This window comes from Grampus griseus (assembly GCF_964374135.1).
Source record: "Grampus griseus genome assembly, chromosome: 2".
NCBI lineage: Eukaryota > Metazoa > Chordata > Mammalia > Artiodactyla > Delphinidae > Grampus > Grampus griseus.
This window is the reverse complement of record NC_139018.1, coordinates 16,371,614-16,393,734: the sequence shown is the minus strand read 5'-3', so window position 1 is coordinate 16,393,734 and position 22,121 is coordinate 16,371,614.

The following is a 22,121-nucleotide window of genomic DNA, read 5'->3' as shown; positions in this document are numbered from 1 at the left end:
ATGATATCAAATTAAATCAGTGCTTATTATTGTTAAGTATTACATGTTTCTTAGAGAAGTTTAACATTAAAGGAAATAAAAAGCAGCTATTTCTCATGTGCAAGCAAGGATTATGCTAAGGGCTTTATCTACATCTCCTCAGTTAATTCCCACAATTAAGTACCAGTATTGTCCACATTTTACAAATAAGGAAAAGATGACACAAAGACATTATATAGATTTTTGAGGTTATATAACTAGCAAAGGGCAAAGCTGGGATTTGAACCTGCTCTCTTTTACTCTGCAGTTTGAGAGGGTTATCAAACCATGTTGAGTAGTTTGGAGTTTCTTTTTTATGATGAGAAAAGATGGGGAGAAACTTAGCAGAAGATACTTGATACCTTTAAAAAGTATGTCTAGCCAGGTGACATTCTAGATATTGAATTAATGCCAGTGGAATATTAGGTGGAATTTAGTGTATCCTTTTTCTACACTTGGGAAAAAATAATTCACCCAGGAAATATTAATCTGCCACAATAGGAATAGATCTAAGCACTGGAAGAGTCACATACAACTAATCAACTTACTCATTGTTCTTATTTCCTATAGAATCTACAACTACAATGAAAAAGCTCAGATAAAAACAGCATTCCCACAATTATCATTAGACATTTGTTAAACTTGTACAATATGTAGAAACTTGCAAAACATAAATGCCAATGACAAATATTGGGAAAACCAGTTTTGTAGAAGAATGAGTTCCCCTACAAAAAATTTGTGTTTAAATCACAAGGACATTTGAGTAAATCCTAGTGGTCAGTTCAGGAAAGGAGATCCAAAATGTGGGTAAACATGAAAAATCAGATTTGGGATTTGTTAACATCAAAGACTGCATAGTAGATCCTCTGCCTGTGAACAGTTCTCAGAGACACAAGTGTGTGTGTGTGTATATATATATATATATATATATATATATATATATATATATATATATATAACCATCTGTCTATTTATTTTTGGATCCTTGGAGGGCAACCATGGCCAAGAATGGTAAGCCTCAGAAGAGAAGTCACAAAGGAGTTATAGGAGAAGTATAAAAGTAGCAACCAGGGATACAGAAATTAGGGGACAGAAGCTTAAAAAAAATAGCAGAATGTGGAAATAGAATTAACTTGAATTAGGAACTATGGAATCTAATCCCAGTTACTTGTTGTATCTCTGGGCCAACTACTATGCTTACCTGGGCTACATTTTCTATGAGTAAAATGAGTGTGTTAGATTATATAATTTCTCTGACTTCTTCCAACTCTTTCATACATGATATCCTATGATTCTAAGAGTAGGAGGGGTCAATAGCATTAAATGTCCTAATGGAGGAAAAGAGAATGTAGTACACTCAAGTTAATTAAGAAGAAAGCCCTTATGATCTTTTTAAAAACTATCTGCTTGCTTATGTTAGAATGGATTGGATGGTAAGCCATCATATCCTAATCATAAGCAATTGTGATAATCTCCTCTAAAGTGCGCTAGAGACCCAATTCATAGAGAGGGCAAGGTGAGATTATTGTGTCTAAGTCAAGAAGTCAGTTCAGGAGGCCAAGGGTAAATCTGACAACAGTCTAAAGGAGCTTTGGATAAGGGAAGCCAAAGATGTAGAAATCAGATGGAAGGAAAAGGGACCAGGATAAGCACGTTGGAGAGCTCAGCATAAGATTGCAGGGATGCACATGTAGAATGGCAAGATGGACAGCCATGGCCTAAACCAGACTACCGACTACTGACAGCAGACCTCTATCTAAGGCATGCTCTATCCAACTTTTTAAACAGTTGTCCTTGCACACAGAGCTTGCCACATGGACAAGGCTCAGAAATACTGGATCATTTATCCCAGTTCATCAATCTCCAATGGCTCAAAGAGTCTATCTGATGGGCACAGCCTGGCTTAAGGAAATGTTTTGGAGAATTTCTAGTAGGTTCAATTATGTCCTGTAAACTCTGTTTAAGAAGGCAGGAGGAAGACTAATATAGTTGAGAAAATCATCTTTTTAGAAAATACTAATTATTTTAGGGTTTCATAACAAGGTAGTGACCTTCACCCATCTGGAAAATCAAATTATGCAGAACATATCATGGTGGAGGAATAAGATACTACATGAATTATGTCTTCCATGGCACCAAATGATAGTTTTCATAAAGTATCACAAGGAATTGACAAATTCATCTGGATTTCTTCACCCACAAATAAACTTGGTGTTGAAAGCTTACCTTGTGCCTATTTGGGTGTTTTCTAATTGGTATGCAACTCTTTCTCTGCCTCCTGTGATAGTTATTCACAGGCTGTTGCATACTGATTTTCATATGCTTTCTTCCTGCCTTAGACCAATGAAGCAATAAATAAGCAGGAAAAAAAAAGATAGGTCTCTAAACAGCATCAGAGCAGTGGTGCAGGAAATAGAAAGCAACTCCCCGAAGAAGCAAATGCATTCATAGCAAATTCCACCAGCAAACGAGTAGTGCCATCCAGCTAATTATATGTAATTGTCCCCTATATTATCACAATAAATAATTTGGGAGGCCAGTGCTGCTTGTTGGAGATTACAGCTCTATATAAATAGCAGGAAAACAAATGAGGAAAACTGAAACTAGGTAGTATGTACTAAAATCGTTGTCATAGGCATTTTATGGTACTGCCCACTGGCATAAAATGTTTTGTATGCATCCATTGAATACTACATCTTGGTGTACCTAAATCAGAATGGAAGTTGTAGATTTTCCAAATTCTAGGGTGATTCTGAGCCACCTAATATGTCTTATTACCACCTAATATGAATAAGAAGCCCAAACCATTGTAGTCTTATTAACATAGCCACCTGGCCAGGGGTAACAATATCTCAGAATTTCTTAGGCATTGAAAAGATGAATATATTGCCTTAAACTATGGCATAAAAAATCAGTGAACTCTGCTACTATCATGAGTGTGACCAAAACATTCATTGGTAGCCATTCCCCTGTAACACAAACACACATATGCTAAAAGAATCTCTGTGACTTAGAACAAAAATTCCAAATAGTAGCAGCAAAGCCACTAGCTCAATGTTATGGCAGCCTATTCTGATTATAAAGCCTACTCACTACTTCCTATAATTCATCATGAGCTGACCAAGTCTACGTCTCTATGCATAGAAGAGGCAGTTCCTTGCCTGTTCCACAATTTCAATTTATGCATGCACATGTCTTTCTCTATTTATATTAAGTCTTTTGTTTAAGGCAAAGGCCTAAATCCTTCCTACTCTTCTCTGATCCCAATAGATGAAGGCCAAGATTATAACCACATATTTACAGAAACCCAGCCCATCGTCAATTACCTGTATTCCAAGTAGATAGCAGAAGGGACCAAGGTTCAAGTTTAGCATAGCAGGGTCCTAGAAGGCTAGAACCTCTGTAATTGTCTCTACCGTACATTTATTTTCATCACTGTCTTCGATAATCCAAAATAGTACTGTCTTAGAAATATTTGTCATCCATATGTACATCCATCCATCCACCTGTTTACTTTCTCTTTCATTCAAAGAGTATGTGTTGAGTACCTAACATGCAGAAGGCCCATGAGAGACCCTGGGGACAGAAAGATGAATAACAACTCCTCTTAAAGAGCACTTAGACTGGAGAAAATGAACTGAAATACCATTTTTTCACATTAACAATTCAAAGCAGTTTATAATAACTCAGATATTGGAGGTGGAGAGAGGAGAAGCAATCAAAAGATATATAAAGCAAGTTCAGTGTATCCATTCAGCTTGTAGTTTTTATTGATAAAATAAGACAGCAAAAGAAATACAGCAGTGTATGATAAAATGCTCAATTAAATAAAATCAATATGAAAATACATGGTATAGACTTATATTCTTTGTCATCAGAAAACCTTTTATCTAATTTCCGGGTCCATCTGAAATAACCATTGGAAGTGGGAGAGGGAATGAGATTTCAAGAATAGATAGGATGGCAGTCGTATGTCTTAAGCTGGAAGCATACGACCGTTGATCTAAGACTTCTCCTTGAGATCTTTACTAGACAGGCTTAGCCAGGAATTTATATTCCGTATTATATCAGCCAGGCAAGCCTCCTGGGAGTCTGCCTAAGTGAGATCAGTCCACCAAAAGCATATCAATATTTTGCTGGCAAATACCCTAAAGATATGAGTTTGAAATCTGAGCAGACTCTTCTCTCCCACTTGAATTTTCTTTTGTGTTGTTAAATCAGCACCAGATAGCATGCATTCTTCATTTCCAGATATAGTCTTGTCTTCGAATTGTCCTGATAATGCCTCGTTCCTTCCATCCTTACGTAGGCAGAATTCACTCAAAGGACATTGTGTTTGTTTGTCGGCTTGCTTCTTTGCTTGCTTTGAGTGGTTGGGAAATCTGTTAAGAAGAATGTGAAGTCTATCAAAGTAAGTTTTTTAATAAAAAGGAACTTGAGAAAATTGTATGTTACTGTATATTTGAGAAATCTTGCATGAGTGACTACTATGAAAAAAAGGTCTATGCAAGGCACTGAGGAGGACACTGAATAAGAGGAGAAATATAAAGGTCAAATATGAGTGACAACAGGGAAGCCTATTAATTATATAAATAGTAAGCTACAGATCTGCTGTGATAAATTCCTGAAGGTCTCCTTTTCAAAAATTATACCTTCCTGCATACAAAATGGTAATATATGACAGGACGCCATTAAAGGTTTATTTCTTTTGGTAAATATTTAGTCATCTGATATCATGTGAATGAGGGTCTAAATTGTAAATGTGACTCCTTTTGAAGCTGATGGTTTTTTGTTCCAATACCACATTTACTTAGCCAAAACCCAGCACATAAGAGCTCATATAATAATAAAGAATCAAATGAATAAAGAATCCAAAATTAGGAGAAGTGGTAATCTCTCTCAAATAGGCATAACAACAGCAAGAAAAAACAAAATAAAACAAAACAAACATACCCAGTAGATATATACAAATACTAAATTAGTTACATGTAAGAACACAAAATGCCATTGGCAATAGAAGTTTCTTTAAGAAGTATTTTCATAGAAGATGGATCTGGAGTTTATTTTAAAGGCCTGGGGAAACACAAAATGGTGGAAGGCAATGCATGGGCTATACCCCATGGAGTTTTCTTTTGACACATGAGTACATTTAAAAATAGCCTGATGGACTACAAGCCCCAGGAACTAGCTGTTCATAGCTAATTATCCAAAGACTTGAAGATGCCAAGCTGTGCAAAGTCAATTCGACTTTGCGTAGTACAGCCTGAAGCTACTTTAGTTAAACCTCAGTCATGGTGTTTCTAATGAAAGGGGCAAAATAGAATAAAAATTGCAAACCCCATTCAATATAAGTGAACAAAATTGTAAGAGGTAAAGGCACACAGCAGCCAATAATTAAGACTACCAGTACTATTGTTTCTCTAGAAGCCTGGACTGTAAAAGAGGTTAACTGTCTCAATACTTAATTCAAAAATAAAACTCATTTGATTAGGACTCAAGCTTACAACTTACGCAAACTTACAAAGAACACATGTCATAGAAAAAAATATTAAATGTCCGTTAAAAATAAAATGTTCAATGAATTTATTTTTATAAAATTAAGACATAGAAAAAAATGTCCACAATATATCAGTAAGTGAATCATAAGGATGTTATAGGATCAGAAACATTGACATATCCTCATCAAGGCTAATTTGGCCACTGGCTCTAGTGAATGCCTATCCTGCCCAGAGCAGAGACCAACACTTGAAGCCTCCCTGATGGGACCATTGCCCTGTGGGACAAGCCAGCCCCCTGGTGGCAGACTGATTGCTGTATTTATCCTTTCATCATGGGGGTGGCAGCAACTTCTATTTTTTACTTGTATAGACATGTATTCTGGATAAGCATCTGCCTTCCTTGAGCATAATCCCTCTACTGTTCTGTAGACTTCTAGAATATTTTACTTATCCTCAGGATATCCCCAGCAACATTGCTTCTGACAAAGGAACTCAGATCAAAAAGGAAGCATGACAATGAGCTCATGCCCAGAGAATTTACTGGTATTACCTACCATATATCTCATCACACAGAAGCAGCTGAACTGGCACAATGATGAAACAGCCTAGTGAAGGCTCAGATACAAGGCTAATGAGGATAAAAGATCCTGAAATACTAGCATAATATTTTAAAGAGTGGGTTACATGTTTGAATAAGCTACCAATATAATGGTGCTGTTTCTGATAGCCAGAATACCTAAGTAGAGAAAACAAGGTTTGGAAACAGGAGTGACTACGGTCACTCTTTTACTTAATGAATGTGATATTGTGATTTAAAACAAGAAATATGTGTCTTTGTCCCTGTTCTTGGCACAGAGCTCCTAATATTCTTGGAATTTCCCACGTGATAAGAAGGATAAATATGGCTTGGTATTCCTTCTAAACCTCTTTCAACTACACCTGAGTTTATGTAAATAAGGTGACTTTTGATAATATTTAAGGATGGGGGCTGGTTTCTAGGAGAACTAATCATGTGATTAGAAGATTGGAACTTTCAGTCCCATCCCCTTGACCTCCAGGGATGGGAGAGGGGCTGGAGTTGAATTGGTTGCCAATGGCCAATGGTTTAATCGGTACTGCCTAAGTAATGAAACCTCCATAAAAACCCAAAGGATGGGGTTTTGGCAAGCTTTTGGATTGGTGAATTCATGAAGATGAGGTGAGAGTTGTTGGCTCAGAGAGAGCATGGGAACCAGACCCTTTCTTGTATACCTTGCCATATGCACCTCTTCCATCTTGCTATTCTTTTTTTTTTTTTTTTTGCAGTATGCTGGCCTCTTACTGCTGTGGCCTCTCCCGTTGCGGAGCACAGGCTCCGAACGCGCAGGCTCAGCGGCCATGGCTCACGGGCCCAGCCGCTCCGCGGCATGTGGGATCTTCCCGGACCGGGGCATGAACCCGCGTTCCCTGCATCGGCAGGCAGACTCTCAACCAGTGCGCCACCAGGGAAGCCCCATCTTGCTACTCTTGAACAATATCATTTTATAATAAGATGTTAATCTAGAAAATCAAATGTTTCTCTGAGTTTTGTGAGCCGCTCTATCAAATTAATTGAACCTAAGGAGTGGGTTATGGGAACCTCCCATCTATAGCCACTCTATCAGAAGCACAGGTGGTGACAATCTGGGCTTGCAATTGGTGTCTGAATTTGGGTGTGGGGAGCATTCCTGTAAGAGTGAACCCTTAACCTGTGGGATCTGACACTATCTCCAGGTATCAGAATCAAGTTAAATTATAGGATACCAGTCAGTTCCACTGAGAATTGGAGAATTGCCTGGTGGTGTGGGGGGAAAAGCACATATCAAAATAATCCCCTCGCAAATTTTTATTTTCTTTTCTAAAAAATTTGGATTCTGTGTGTCAAACTCCCCTAGTTCTTAAGGGTCAAATCCTGCCAGCAGATAATACGTTTCCTTTGAGTTAAAAGATGAGATTGTCACCTGATAATTTGGGGTTTCTCAGGCCACAGCACCAATAGGGCTTACTGTATTGGTTGTGGGATGGACCCTGTTTAACAAGGGAAAATTGGGTTGTTACTACACTGTGTGGTTGGGAAAATATGTGTCTAGGGCCCAGAGGATTCTCTAGGGTGTCTTTTAGTATCCCCACGTCTCAAAAGTAAAAGTTAGCGGAAAACTGGAGCAACCCAATAAACCCGAATCCACATAAGATTTAGACACTCTAGGACTGATGGTTTGCCCATTCCACCAGGTAAAGAACCAAGACAAGTGGAGGTACTGGCTAAGGACAAAGGCAATGTAGATATTTTACTCGATATAGTATCCAGCAAAAAATACAAACACAGAGATGATAGACTTATGATTAGCTACAGAAATGATATAAATATGAATATTATAGTAACTATACACATATACTCACTGCAATTGTCACAGAAATTGTGGAGGGTGCCTCATATTGATTAGCACAGATCATACAAAATTTTCCCCTTTTTCAGCTTTTTTGCTTATTATTTTATATAAGAATAGTTGGTTGGTGATACTTACTTCATAATTGAATGTTTAGGGTAAAGAATATACAAATAATTTTGTGACTGAACTAAAAGAGAAATTGAGTCACTTTTTGATTTTGTTCCTACCTTCTTTAGAGAGAAGGTGAGAACATCTCCTCATGTCCTAAGAGTCTTTCATCTTATTAAGCAGAGGATGTCATTTCTATTTTGTTGTATGAAGAGTCAAATATGTACAGTGTGATGTGTAAGTTTGCTGAGCAGCCACAAGGGCAGACAGTGCTGTTTTACTTACTATTACCTTCTTTGATGTCCAAATTCACCTTTCTTGACTCTTTTATAAAACTAAGACTAGAATTCTGTAAATTATGTTTACCAGACATGCTTGCTAACTGGCTTACTTTTAGATTCTACCAGTAGAAATCATTAGAGGAAAAAGAGAAGATAGGAGAAGGGGAAAAAAAGGACTTCCTAGTTTATGTACACACGTATATACGTATTTTGTGGTTACTGTTTCCATCAGTGATGCTCCATTAATGGCCGCTGGCTCCAATCCCCGGCTTCTTCTGATGCTGCCAAACCAGCCTCACTGTGCCTCCCAGAGAAAGCCAGATAGAGCTCCCTCCTCAAAACCTGACTGCATGCTCTGTAAGACCCTCTCTTCAGCTCCTGAAATACCAACTGGAGATAAGTAACATCCCCTGCCCAGAGGTCTGAGCACTATTCCAAGAAGTTCTAGTCTAAACACATATGTCCTAGTAACTCCCAGTTGAGAGGAGCATGTTCCCAGTTGAGGCAATGGGCTGATAAAGGAAGTTACCAAATTAAACCGCTCTTGAGACATACCATTTAATATTCAGTACAGACTTTTCCAGTCTTCTCATTCCTTGCTGCAATGACATCAAGAAAGCTTCACGTTGTGATAGCAGAGCTACAAGACTGAAGAAGCATAAATTTCTCACCCCCTTCCTAGTGGTCAGTTGTTCTAGAAAGTCACCTGGAAATAGGTGTGAATGAGGTACAAACATTTTTTTTATGTTAAGCCACTGATATTTTGAAGTTGTTTGTTACTACAACATGACCTAGTCTCTCCTGATGAATATAGAAATCAGCATCAAGACAAAGACATGCTACCATGACAAACACTAAAATATGTAGCATTGGCACAGTGGACATAGAGATGAAACTGAGAAGAAACTTAGGCTGGAACAATAGTGATTCATATAATGCAATGGAAAAACATAATAAAATTATTGCCTGCAACAACCTGAGAAGCAAATGTTTGAGGAACTTGAAGTTTTAGGGAAAGAGATTAGAAAATAAAACTGTACCAGTGTTTGTTATTTGCTGTCATGGTTTATCATATCAAATGGGAAATATATATGTGTGTGTATATACATATATATATATATATATCCCAAGTATTTATCATATGTAAAAGTCTAAGAAATAAAAACTGAAGATATAAATATGAATGAAATATAACCTTTGCCATCCACAAGCTCTCATTTGGGTCTATCTGTTCAATCTCTCACCTTTAATGCGGTCAACTTTCCAGAGCTTCATACTGTGGTAAGAACATAAGTACCAGCCCCAGACAGGTGAGTTCTCCCTCATAAATTTCACTAGAATTTCACAAAAGCTTGCTCTGTGCTGCCTACTCTTATGCCTCTAATATTGCCCATGTCCTGAATATACCACCCTTCTGCCCAGTATATCTGCCCTTGAGTACTCCATTTGGGTAGATCATTGGACTATACTCTCTGAATCAGCAACCATGTTCCCCCACACAGCTCCCAGCTAGGTAGACTTCATTACTTTGGGCAACTTCCAGAGAATCCAGACCTCTGAGTAACATACCTTCGGCCAACTCCCCTGGTCTTCTGTTAGAGGGAATTTTTAAAAAGAGAATATTGTCATACTTCTCACACAAATATAAAATGAATGTGTGTCAAAGATTTTATATAACTCACTAATTAATGAGGGCATTGGTTAAGATGAAACAACCCATCCAAATGAGGATTTGACTTAGAGAGTTTTCTATTGTCGACCAGAAATGATCCTTTTGCATTTCTATGAGTAGGAATTATTTGCAGAGCTATGGACAGCAAATATTTGCATTACTATCAGTTTTCTACTAGTTACCTTTTATCTCTACAGAGTGGCAAAATAACCTGGTCACACAATCAAAGCCAAAGACAGCTGTAGAATCAGATAGTTCCAGCACTGTCTACTAGACAATGCCCAGCATTCAACTGAAGAGAGATCTAGTAATCTCCTTTGCTCATTTCAAAGTCTTCCACATTTTTTCCTGATGCACAATTAATTAAACTCATGCTTCAACAAGTAACCTCCTCCACAAAAGGAAATAAAAATTCAGATATAGTGAGTCTTACATACAAATAAATATTTGAATATTGTTTACCTAGAAGAGGAATTTTATACTCCATGTGTAATTTTTTTTTTTTTTTTTTTGCGGTACGCGGGCTTCTCACTGTTGTGGCCTCTCCCATTGCGGAGCACAGGCTCCAGACGCGCAGGCTCAGCGGCCATGGCTCACAGGCCCAGCCGCTGCGTAGCATGTGGGATCTTCCCGGACCGGGGCACGAACCCGTGTCCCCTGCATCGGCAGGCGGACTCTCAACCACTGCGCCACCAGGGAAGCCCGTAAACATATTTTTAAGAGAGTTGGATTTACTAGTACTTTAGCAGGACCAATTATTCTCTTCCACTACAACCTCTTTTAATTCACTTTTTCAATTTGTTCTTCCTAACTATGGATGTAAGCTTTCCCAGTGACTGTCAGGCAATTCATGAAGACTCTCTTTTCCCCTGGTAATAAAATCTAGTTTCAGGCATCATGAAACCTCTAAATATCATCTAAAGTAAAATTTCTTCCCTTCCTCTTATCAGGCCTGATTTTGACTTGGAGATCTGCAGAAGAGGAAGGGGATATGATCAGTTTTACCTCCATTCTCTGCTCCTCCTATTGTATTCAGTGGGTGATGCTTTGGGTCTCACATGTTGAAGGCAAGGAAGCTAAAGGGAAGGAGAGCTATACCTGATTAATAAGAATTGGAATCAGGTATTGGAGCCTTATGGGCATAGTGTGTTGCAATTTTGCATCCTGTGATGAGGGTTTTGTCACTTCCACCTGGCCTCTTTTGGCTTCTCCAGTTCTTGGTTTCCAGAAGTTTTCCCTGCTTTTAGAGTCCTTCTAATTCCTAGTTGTTATTCTAGGGAAGAGTCCCTCTCAAGAGACAATGGAACTTTTCTGTGATGGCCACATCTGCCTTGCTGGAGACCAGTGCAATACTCGGAATGTTAGTGCCATTCTCAATGCAAGCTCTTCTCTCTGCTTTGTTTCCAAATGGGGTGCTTTAGCCACACCTTCCTACCATTAAACTTTTCAGATAAAAGTTAGATGTCAGGTTCTCTGTCCTTCAAACTCCAGGGAAAGCATGTCAAGCATTTAATTCCTCTAAAACGCACACTTACTTGACTTGAAATGGCAAAGAGAAAATAGCAACCATAATTTTCTGCAAACTTGCCATGGAGGATTCTCACTCTGCAATCTCCTCAGTCTCTGCCAATGCATTCTTAATATTTGCTGAAACTGCCAGGTTGTGAATGAGGGGCCAAGGTAGAAGGAACTAGTTTTCAGCCAACTCCATTGCAAGTCCTGAACAGATGATCTAGGTAATCTTATTTTAAGATAAGTGTGTACCTTGCACCAACTATTTTGTTGTTGGCTGTTGGAGGGTTTGTTAAAATTCCAACACAACAAGAAGAGTTATGTCTCACATCTTGCTACATATATTATCCAAAAATGAAGACCGGTGGTGTGCGTTAGGCAGCTGTGTTTGTGCTCAATATAAGGTGAGCTATTTTTAAGAATGAAAGCTAACCAAATATGATGTGAACTTCCTCATGAGATGATGGGCCTCCTGTAACTTGTAATGTTTAAGCAAAGATAAGATGGCCATCTATTCGAATGTCATTGGTCAATTATTGAATAAAATGATCGCCCAGTCCTATATCTTATGAGTATTGGGGTTAGATGGAATTTTCCAATGCATAGAGCCAACATTGTTTTATTTTATTTTTGCATATTTGGAAAAAAGGTCTTGTGAAAGCAAATGTCAGCTAACGTGTACTGTTCATTCAATCACTCACTCAACAAATATTTTTTGAGGGCCTAGTATGTGTTAGGCACTCTACTAGGCACTGAGGAAATTGGGAAGAAAAACATTGTCCCTGTGATCTTAGAACTGATAGTGGCAGAATGAGGAAAAGAACCAAACATCCCTTGGGTATTTCCACTCCACAGCACTATCTTATCTTGCCTACTTAAAGTTCCTCATTTGAAATGGACCATAAACCAAAATAATTTTTTCCATAGATAATTTAAAATGACGAATCACTGGCAATTTAATGTAAATCAAGTTAGTATCAGTAATTAATTCACACGTGTCACATTTTATATACTAGACTGTAATTCACTTATTACACGTTGTCACATTTCAAAGAGCTGCCTGCACACGCAGTTTCCATTGAACTGCATCCCGCATTTATGGAAGTGCTCTTTTTCCAATCCTGGGGAAAACAGAAGGTACAGTAACATAAATTTAGACTGAACCACTCAGGACACAGCATGCTAAACCCTATGCACTTTCTATTTGCAAAGTATTCAAATGTCTTTACAAGGAAAGTCAGCCAGGAAGGAAGGACTGCCTGCAGAATTAAGAGCGACAGTGTAATTGTGCATTTTTCTTTCAGTTAACTGAAAGTTAACTGAAAATCAATTTCCTATTTTAAAAGCAGACCCATCAAAGGCAAAGGCAAGTGTCCAATTTTAAGCTAAGTTCTACAATATGCTTTTCAATAAAATGTCTTTCTGCCTCCTTCCCTTTTCTGATTTCAATGTCCTGTTACATATTTCTGAAAGCTTGCCTTTCAAACTTGGTGTATGCTATGATTGTATGGAATGAAAAGCTCCAAAAGGCCGCAAAGAAAAGTGTCACTTGCCTCCATCTCTGAGGAGAGGGCACTTTGAATTAAGACAGCTTCCACCTGCAAAGCCTGATTGAGCCTGAATTGATAATGCCCACATGTTGTGGGTTTTCTCGCTTTATTTCCCTTTGCATTCTTTTTCATTCCAGGATGTACTGTGGGCCATTATCCAATTTTCATAGCTGCATGAGTGATTACTAAAGTGCTGTGAAAGAGAAACTAAATCCTTAAAAAGAGGCATTCATCGAAGGCTCCTAGGAATCATATGCCAATATTCTTCTCTGATTATTGGGATTCATAGGGGAACGTTGGACACATCCAAAGGAATTTAACTTTACCTCACAAAGGTTTTTAAATGCTTAGAGTTCTTCCTTGAGACTGAGGGGTTTCCATTTAGTTTTATGTCTCCACCGTTGTAAGTCTTTACTTCTATCTCCAATGTGGTCTGGTAGAACATGACAAACATAGGTAAGTTTTTACTCAAATTAACTGCCTTTTCTCCAAAACCCATATCTAGACCTTACCTCTACAAAGCACATTGCCCTTTGCCCTAAGGAAATGTAAAGTGTGGGTTTTCAGCAGACTGTGTTTCAACAACCTGCCAGTAGTAAGCACAGCATTAAAAAAAAAAAAGTGCAAGCGGCTAGGAAGAGGCAGTGCAGAAAATGGAAATGCAGCCTGTATAGAAGTCGTGAGGACTGTAATTACTGATGTTCTGGCAGAACTAGCAAGTTGGGTCAGGTAAACAATACACGATTGCAATACACGATACTCCTTGAACACCTACAGTTTGCCAGATACAGGTATAGGCTGTGGGTATAGAAAAGTGAATCAGATACACGTCTTTCCCTATTCAAAACTATTATATAATATGTCACGTGCTATAGAGAAGTGGGCATAAAATATTATAGGAAAAAATGGACATTAAGGTATTATGAAAGCCAACCCAAATGTCCATCAACCTTTTCACAAAATGTGAAATATCTACCCAATGGGATAATATTCAGTGAGAAAAAGGAATAAAGTGCTGATATGTACCACACCATGGATGAACCTCAAAAAAACCCACTGTGGTAAGTGAAAGGATCCAGACAGAAAAGACCACGTATTGTATAATTTCACATACATGAAATGTCCGGAAAAGGTAAACCGACAGGAACAGGAAGTAGATTGCTGGTTGTCTGGGGCTGAGGCTGGGGATTATCTGTAATCAACCACGAGGGATCATATTGGGGTGATGGAAATGGTCTAAAACTAGTTTACAGTGATCATTGCACAAATTGGCCCCTCTACCAATCTTCCTCTTCTTAATGTTATCACCATCTGTTCAGTTTCTTAGGCCAAATTCCAGCATTGTCTTTAATTTCTCTAATTCTCACACTTCACATCCAATCCATCATCAAGTCCTCCAGGTTATACATTAAAAATATGCATATAGCTTGATTACTTTCTTTTTAATTTTATTTTATATTGGAGTATAGTTGATTAACAATGTTGTGTTAGTTTCAGGTGTACAGCAAAGTGATTCAGTTATATATATACATGTATCTATTCTTTTTCAAATTCTTTTCCCATTGAGGTTATTACAGAATACTGAGCAGGGTGTCCTGTACTATACAGTAGGTCCTTGCTGGTTATCTATTTTAAATACAGCAGTGTGATCCCTTATTAATACCATCATTTCTACAACCCTTGTTCAAGTAACAATTTATTATCTATTTACTCAATTACAACAGCCTTGTATTTGATCTACTTGTTTCTACTCTTGATCTTCTTCATTTTATTTTTCACCAAGCAACAAGAATTATCATTTATACATAAGTCAGATAATGCTATATACTTGCTCAAAATTCTTCCTATGCATCCGTCACAATGGTCCCCAACAACCTCACACCCTAGTCTTCACACCTTTGTAGGATTCCCTCCCATGTTGCATCAGGGTCTGGTTCGTGTGACCATTAGAATATGGCTGATGGTATGTCACTTCTAAAATAACATTATAAAAGGCTATGGCTTCTGCTTGGGTTCCTACTTCTCTCTCTCTCTCTCTCTCTCTCTCTCTCTCTCTCTCTTTCCTCCCAGCCCCAGCTTCCCTTCTCCTTCTCTCTCACATCACCCATCTTGGGGGAGCCACATCATAGGCTGATGTTAAGGAACATCTCCATCTATGGAGAGGCACAAATATTAAGGAACCAAAGCCTTCTGTTAACAGCTATGTGAGTTCAGAAACTGATCCTCTAGATCCAGTTAAGTCTCAGATGACTGCAACATGGGCTGAAAATTTGATTGCTGCCACATGAGAGACCCTGAGCCAAAACCATCTAACTAACTGTCCTGATTCATGACTCAAATGTGAGATTCCAGAAAAAGTACTTACTGTTTTAAGCTTCTTAAGCTGCTACATTTGGAGCAATGTATTACGTGTCAGTAGATAACTAATTTCTATAGTAAATGGGAAAATAATGGCTTTAGATTATCTATTTGGAAAATATAATTGAAAGGTGAGATGTATTTGTCATCTGAGGTTTTCCATCTCTGATGGCTTTTTGTTAATTTTGGAGAACTCGAACTCACTCTTCTTCTTTTTTTTTTTTTTTTATAAATTTATTTATTTATGGCTGCATTGGGTCTTCCTTGCTGGAAGGCTTTCTCTAGTTGCGGCAAGCAGGGGCTACTCTTCGTTATGGTGCACGGGCTTCTCATTGTAGTGGCTTCTCTTTGTTGTGGAACATAGGTGCGCGGGCTTCAGTAGTTGTGGTATGTGGGCTCAGTAGTTGTGGCTCACGGGCTCTAGAGCACAGGCTTAGTGGTTGTGGTGCACAGGCTCAGTTGCTCCCCGGCATGTGGGATCTTCCCTGAGCAGGGCTCGAACCCATGTTCCCTGCATTAGCAGGCAGATTCTTAACCACTGCGCCACCAGGGAAGTCCCTCGAACTCACTCTTGAATTAATGACTGAAATAAAAGCCATTTAGGAGACTTCTATCTCAAGACTATTTAAAAACCAGCCACGGAATAATTGTCTATTTATTTAGTTTGGTGGCTCAGCCCGATAAATGAAGTATATAGTTAAGAAGGGTAAGGCAAAATAGAGAAGTATGAGGCCACTTTTTGTAATTAGCAGCAAGGCAAGAAGAGTGAGTCTGTGGCCACTCATTTACTCATTTATTCCTTCTTTCTGTTAACAGATGTGTATGGTGCATCTATTTTGGGGCAGACACTGAGGGTCTAGTAGTTAACAAGGCATAATCCATACCCTTAAGGCAGAGAGATATAAGAAGACAGGCATTTTCAAAACATCACAGTAAATACATGCCACAGTGAATTATTCAATAAAAAGACCAGTTTTCATTAGGGTCACAGCAATATAGGGACATGAATTTTTTTAAATTATGTAGCTGATGTTTCAACATAAACAACACATAATCCTACTGGGAAAAATCAACACTTTTTTAGATTTCCATACACTTACTGTATGATTCAACATCATTTTCAGTTCTTAAATTACACATGCTGGGTTAGCATGGAACTGTATACTTTTTAGTGCTTGGAGCTTTTAAGATCCAAATCCAGCAATAAGTATGTGATAAGAATAACTACATGTTGCACGGAGCATGTAGGAGAGGTATGTAATCACTCTAAAGAGGCCACTGTTATGCGGTAAACAGAAGTTAAGTTGTTCTAAGGAAAAGAGAGCAGCCAGTCAAGAATTTGTAAAGGGCCCTCTAGGAAGTGCAGCCAGCATTGGCAAGCAAAAGAAAGGTGGGGATGGTCAGAAGCTTATAATATCTGGGCAGTAATAACACAGTTATATTGACAGGTGAGACCTGAGATGTACAAGATAAATGAACAAGGCTGTATGTTATGCTTTGAGGAAGTTGCATTTTATCCTCAGACCAATGCAGGACCTTTGCAATAAGAGAGCAACACGATTAGATTTGTGTTTTTGGGAAAATGACATCTGCTACACTGTTCGAAGATGGTGCTGGGGGCAAAGATGGTGATGGAAAGCAGTTATGTTGCAATAACCTGGGAGACTAGATATGGTGGTTATCTTGTCTAGAGGAGTAACACTGAGGATGGGGAAAAATGGATAGATTCAATGGCTATTGAATATCCCTAAAGGAGAGCACTTGGTGATTTAGTACAGGTGATATGAAGGAGGTGACTCAGGAGTCACGAATAATAGCCAAGTTCCTCCCACAGCTTGGAAAGTGTTTGCACTCTCTGCTGGGATAGGGAACACAGGAGGGAGAAAATTGCATTATTATGTAGACTTTCCAAGTTACCCATTCAAATCATGTGAGAGCTATCATCACACCAGAGATTTTCACAGTGTGGTGCCCAGAATCATAGAACTGCCTTCGCAGTCTACACTGGGAGGGGGCCAGGAAAGAATAGAAAGACACAGCGAAGAGGACATTGCATGCTTCACAAGATGTCTTCTTCAGTGTCTTTGAGAAAAGCTATGCTTATTTTTAATTTTTTATTAGTTTGTGATGCATACATTATATATGTGTATATATATATATATATATATATATATGGCAGTATTAAGGTGTAGTGACGAAATGAATGTCATACAAGCAACACTCTTCTGTAGAACTAGAATGTTACCAATTACTTTCATGTGTACCTACTTGACTGCTACTTCCTTATCCCATTCCTTTTCATTTTCCTGGAAGGTGAAGACTTATGCAGAATCTGTCATTCACTTGTTTTACGTTCATAGTGTTTTCATATACATCCCATGGCAGACTTGTTTTGAGACTTATAAAACTGGTATCATACTCTATGCAATCTAAAAACTACTTATTTCCTTCATTATAGCTCTAGTTGTTACCTGTGAATTTGTATCCACCCCAACTTCATTCATTTTCTCTGCTGTGTATTATTCTATTCTGTTGTGTTAATATACTAAACTTTGTGTATCCACTCCCCAGGAGTTGTTTCCATTATTTTGCTTTCATGAAAAATCCTCTTACGAGCAATCTTTGACTTGGTTCTAGATGCTCAAAACAAGTGTTTCTACACCTACACATGGAGTCAAATGATATACAGATAGATTTACGAATTTTCAACTTTGCAAGGTAGTAACAAATTATTTTCCAAAGTTGTTACACCAAATCTTAATCTTTCTGGCATTGTTTAAGTGTTCACTTCCTTGCCAGTTCTTGGTACTTTGAGATTTCTTTGTGTCCACGTACAAATGCTGGGTGGTGGCAGTTACATCAGGCAGGCTGGGACAAATGCTGGCTCATACCCATCTGTTTTTTCTCTCCAAATGGTGCATTGTGCTGTGGTTGCTGCCACTGTTACTGTGGGATCTGGAGTCTCCAAGTAGCTGCCTAGAAGAGCCAGGTAACAACCAATCTGTGCAGGGAGTTAATGCTGCATGGAACAATCTTTGACCGCTGAGAGACAGGAGATGGGAAAAAACCTGCTAGTGGGAAGCAGCCGCATAGCACAGGGAGATCAGCTAGGTGTTTTGTGACCACCCCTAGAAGGGTGGGATAGGGAGGGTGGGAGGGAGACGCAAGCGGGAGGGGATATGGGGAGATATATATATATATATATATATATATAGCTGATTCACTTTTTTATAAAGCAGAAACTAACACACCATTGTAAAGTAATTATACTCCAGTAAAGATATTAAAAAAAAAGTTTTCATTTTTCCCAACTCCAAGAATTGTTCTAGAATCCAGTATTTTTAGTCAACCCACTACATTTGTTCAACCTCTGTGGATTTACTCCCATTACTAAATATTAGTTGTGTGATTATTATTACTATTAATTATTATTTTCTTACATGTCTTCACTTCTTCCCTGCCACTCATCTATTATCCCCTCCCACTTGTTTATCTGGGACTATATCCACTAATAAAGGATTAGCACATCATTGTATGTAGGAAACTCAGGCTAAGCAATGAGTAATCTTATTTTTTCATGACTATTCCTGGGGTTTTCTCTTTTATATAACTTTATCAATCAGCTTGTCCTCAAAAATCATGATTGGATTGTTATTGGAATTACATGAAATTTATGAATTAATTGGAGGAGAAATGGCAATTACATCAGTCCATTTTTTTTTTTTTTTTTTTTTGCGGTACGCGGGCCTCTTACTGTTGTGGCCTCTCCCGTTGCAGAGCACAGGCTCCGGATGTGCAGGCTCAGCGGCCATGGCTCATGGGCCTAGCCACTCCGCGGCATGTGGGATCTTCCCGGACCGGGGCACAAACTCGTGTCCCCTGCATGGGCAGGCGGACTCTCAACCACTGCGCCACCAGGGAAGCCCACAGTCCATGTTTATAAATGATCATGGTATAGCTCTCATTTGTTTAGGTCACTTTTAGCTTTTTCATTGAATTTGCTGCAACTAAACATCTTTTGTTAGTTTTCTTAGGCACTTTAATTGTTTTTGTTATTGTACAGACTATTCTTCATGAATTACATTTTCTACATATTTGTTGCTAGTGTATAGAAATGCATTTTATTTTTGCATATTGACCTCATATTCAGTCACTACTCTAAATTATGTTCTTAGTTATCATCTTTATAGTGTATTTTTCTGTGTAGGCAATGTTATTATCTATAAAAAACAACAGTAGAATTCATTGGTAAAACTCATCTGGATATTGTTTTCATCATCGACAGGTTTTTAAATATTGGTTAATATTTTTGATAGTTATAGAAATATCCAGACATTCTTTTTTTCCTGATTTAATTTGCATATGTTACATTTTTCTAGTGGCAATAAATTAGAAAATGTATTGGTCACCAAGAGACATATTCGTATTTCTAAACAACATAATATTAAGGGGGAAAATCTGGAAAATATGCTGAACATCACAGCAACATTTCAACATAATCCTCTGTAATTGCTAATCACATTAATTCATAAGTAATCATTAATGTATTCAGCCAGCCAGATATATCAGTCATTGATTTTAAGCATTGCATGTATTATAATATGATACATTAAAAACTCAACCTTTAAGAGATTACAGTTCAATTTTAAAAAGGTAAGAAATGAACTTAAAATAACTAAAACTTAAAGTAAGAGATGCTCCATGATCCCTAGTGGCATAGAGAAAGTAGTGCAAGCACTGGGAGGAAAGATGGATAACTGTCCGATGAGGGGTTTGGGAACTCTTTGACCTGGATTTCCTACGGTACTCACACATTGTCCAGGTTTAACAATTTCATTAACATCCCTCCTATACTATGATGAATACTCATGGCCAGGACTGTAACAACAGTGCCATGGAAGTGAAGCTCCCTGGCCTCTCTGGGCTAAGGAAGTGTGTGGAGATGGGCCAGCAAGAAGGGAAGCCAAGCAGCTGCCATGAAACAAGCTGGCTTGAGCCAAAGGTGAGCAGGGCTGGTTGAAGCATTTTAAGGAAATGATTAAAGAATAAAAAAACTCCTAAAATAGCAGTTTGATGCTTAGACCGTAGTTATTTTGAATAAGGACATAGAAAGTGGCAAATAATAGCAAAACTGATTTGTTGCTATGATACAGGTACCTGCTAGATATTTTATAAATAACATTTTATTTAGATAGAAAGGAGGTAGATATTATCATCTCATTTTTCTAAATGGATGTATCAGACGTGTCTGTCAGTGCCAGCCCAGGAAGCCAAGTCTTTTAACTTAAACAGCAAAGCAATTGGCAAGAAAGCTGGAGAACTTACACCAAAAAGTGAACAGAAATCAAGGAAGCCTAGACGCAAGACGCAAAGCAAAGATTACCCCACAGGGTAGATGGTACCCCTTTGTTCAACACTGCTCAACGCTCCTGCCCCAAAGCTCTGGGCAATCACTCCAGCTGCCTCCTGAACACGATGCAATGAATTAATTATTAACTGTTCCTTCATCTTCTTGGAATCCACTGAAGATCCAGAGCTGTAGATGAGAGGGTTTGATAATCCATGCCCTGACTGCTGGCAGGAGTCAGGAGGAAGAAAGCATTTGCTCTTCTCAGGTCTCCAATAGAAAGAGTTTCACGCCTCCCACATGGACTCTCAGCATTGGATATTCTCCCCAAATTAGAAAAGATTTCAGATGCTCGTGAGCATGGAATCAGACTTCATTTTCAAGATGGCTGAGCTAATGAGCAGAGATGTTTTTCAGGCTGAGGTCTTGTCTGAATCAAAACCCCATAATCTTTACTCTACATGGAACTGACTCAGTGGCAATAAATTGTACAGAAAAGTTTTGTTACAGAAAGTGCATAATTTTTACAGCAATATATTGAGAATAGTTCTCCCATTGAGAACCTATCCTGTACAAGAAAATGCTAAACCGGACAGAGTAGGGGATTACAGTCTTATATTCTTAGATTTGATGGTCTAATTAGAGATCGTGTTTTAAAAAATGTACTCGTTAACACGTGAGTTCAGTGCTGAAAGAGCTATGGTCATTCAAGGTTGGAAGATAACAGTGTGAGCTGGGATGTGCCAGAAAACTACAGGAAGGTTGGCTGGGATTCAGATATGCAGGGGATGATATTTCAGGCAAGGGAGGATTTGCTTCTGCAACAGTATATGTAAGCACAAATCCATCAGATTGTAATGCAAAAGTTTTTTTGGATTAAATTCATGATGTCATTAAGGAAACAAAAAAGTTAATCATTGTAGCCACTGGACTTAACTATAAATCAAAATCCAGTCATAAGGATAACAGACAGGATTATGGGGAGTCAGGAAGTAACTGCCAGGTATTTCAATTTGAAGGAATCCTTTTTCTGGAGGAAAGAGCAAGAATTGTATACAAGCCTGCAGTGATTAGGAAATAGACATGGAGAACATGGGAATGGAGAGCCATACCTCCAGCCAAGATGTGTTTGCAAGAAGGTTATCAACCCAGAGAGCAGGTTGCTGTCTGACAAAGAGTATGGACGGCTTTGGGCAAAGGTCACTAGTCACAGGTCAGAAATACAAGCACATCCAAACCCTGTGTTTTGTTGCTTCTGGTAGAGTTCCATTTACTCTGGCTTTGACCTTATGAAAACATTGTGAGTGGCCTTGGAGCATAAAGAGTAGTGTTGCCTTCTGAAGTAAAGCCAAGAATAATGCTTCAATAA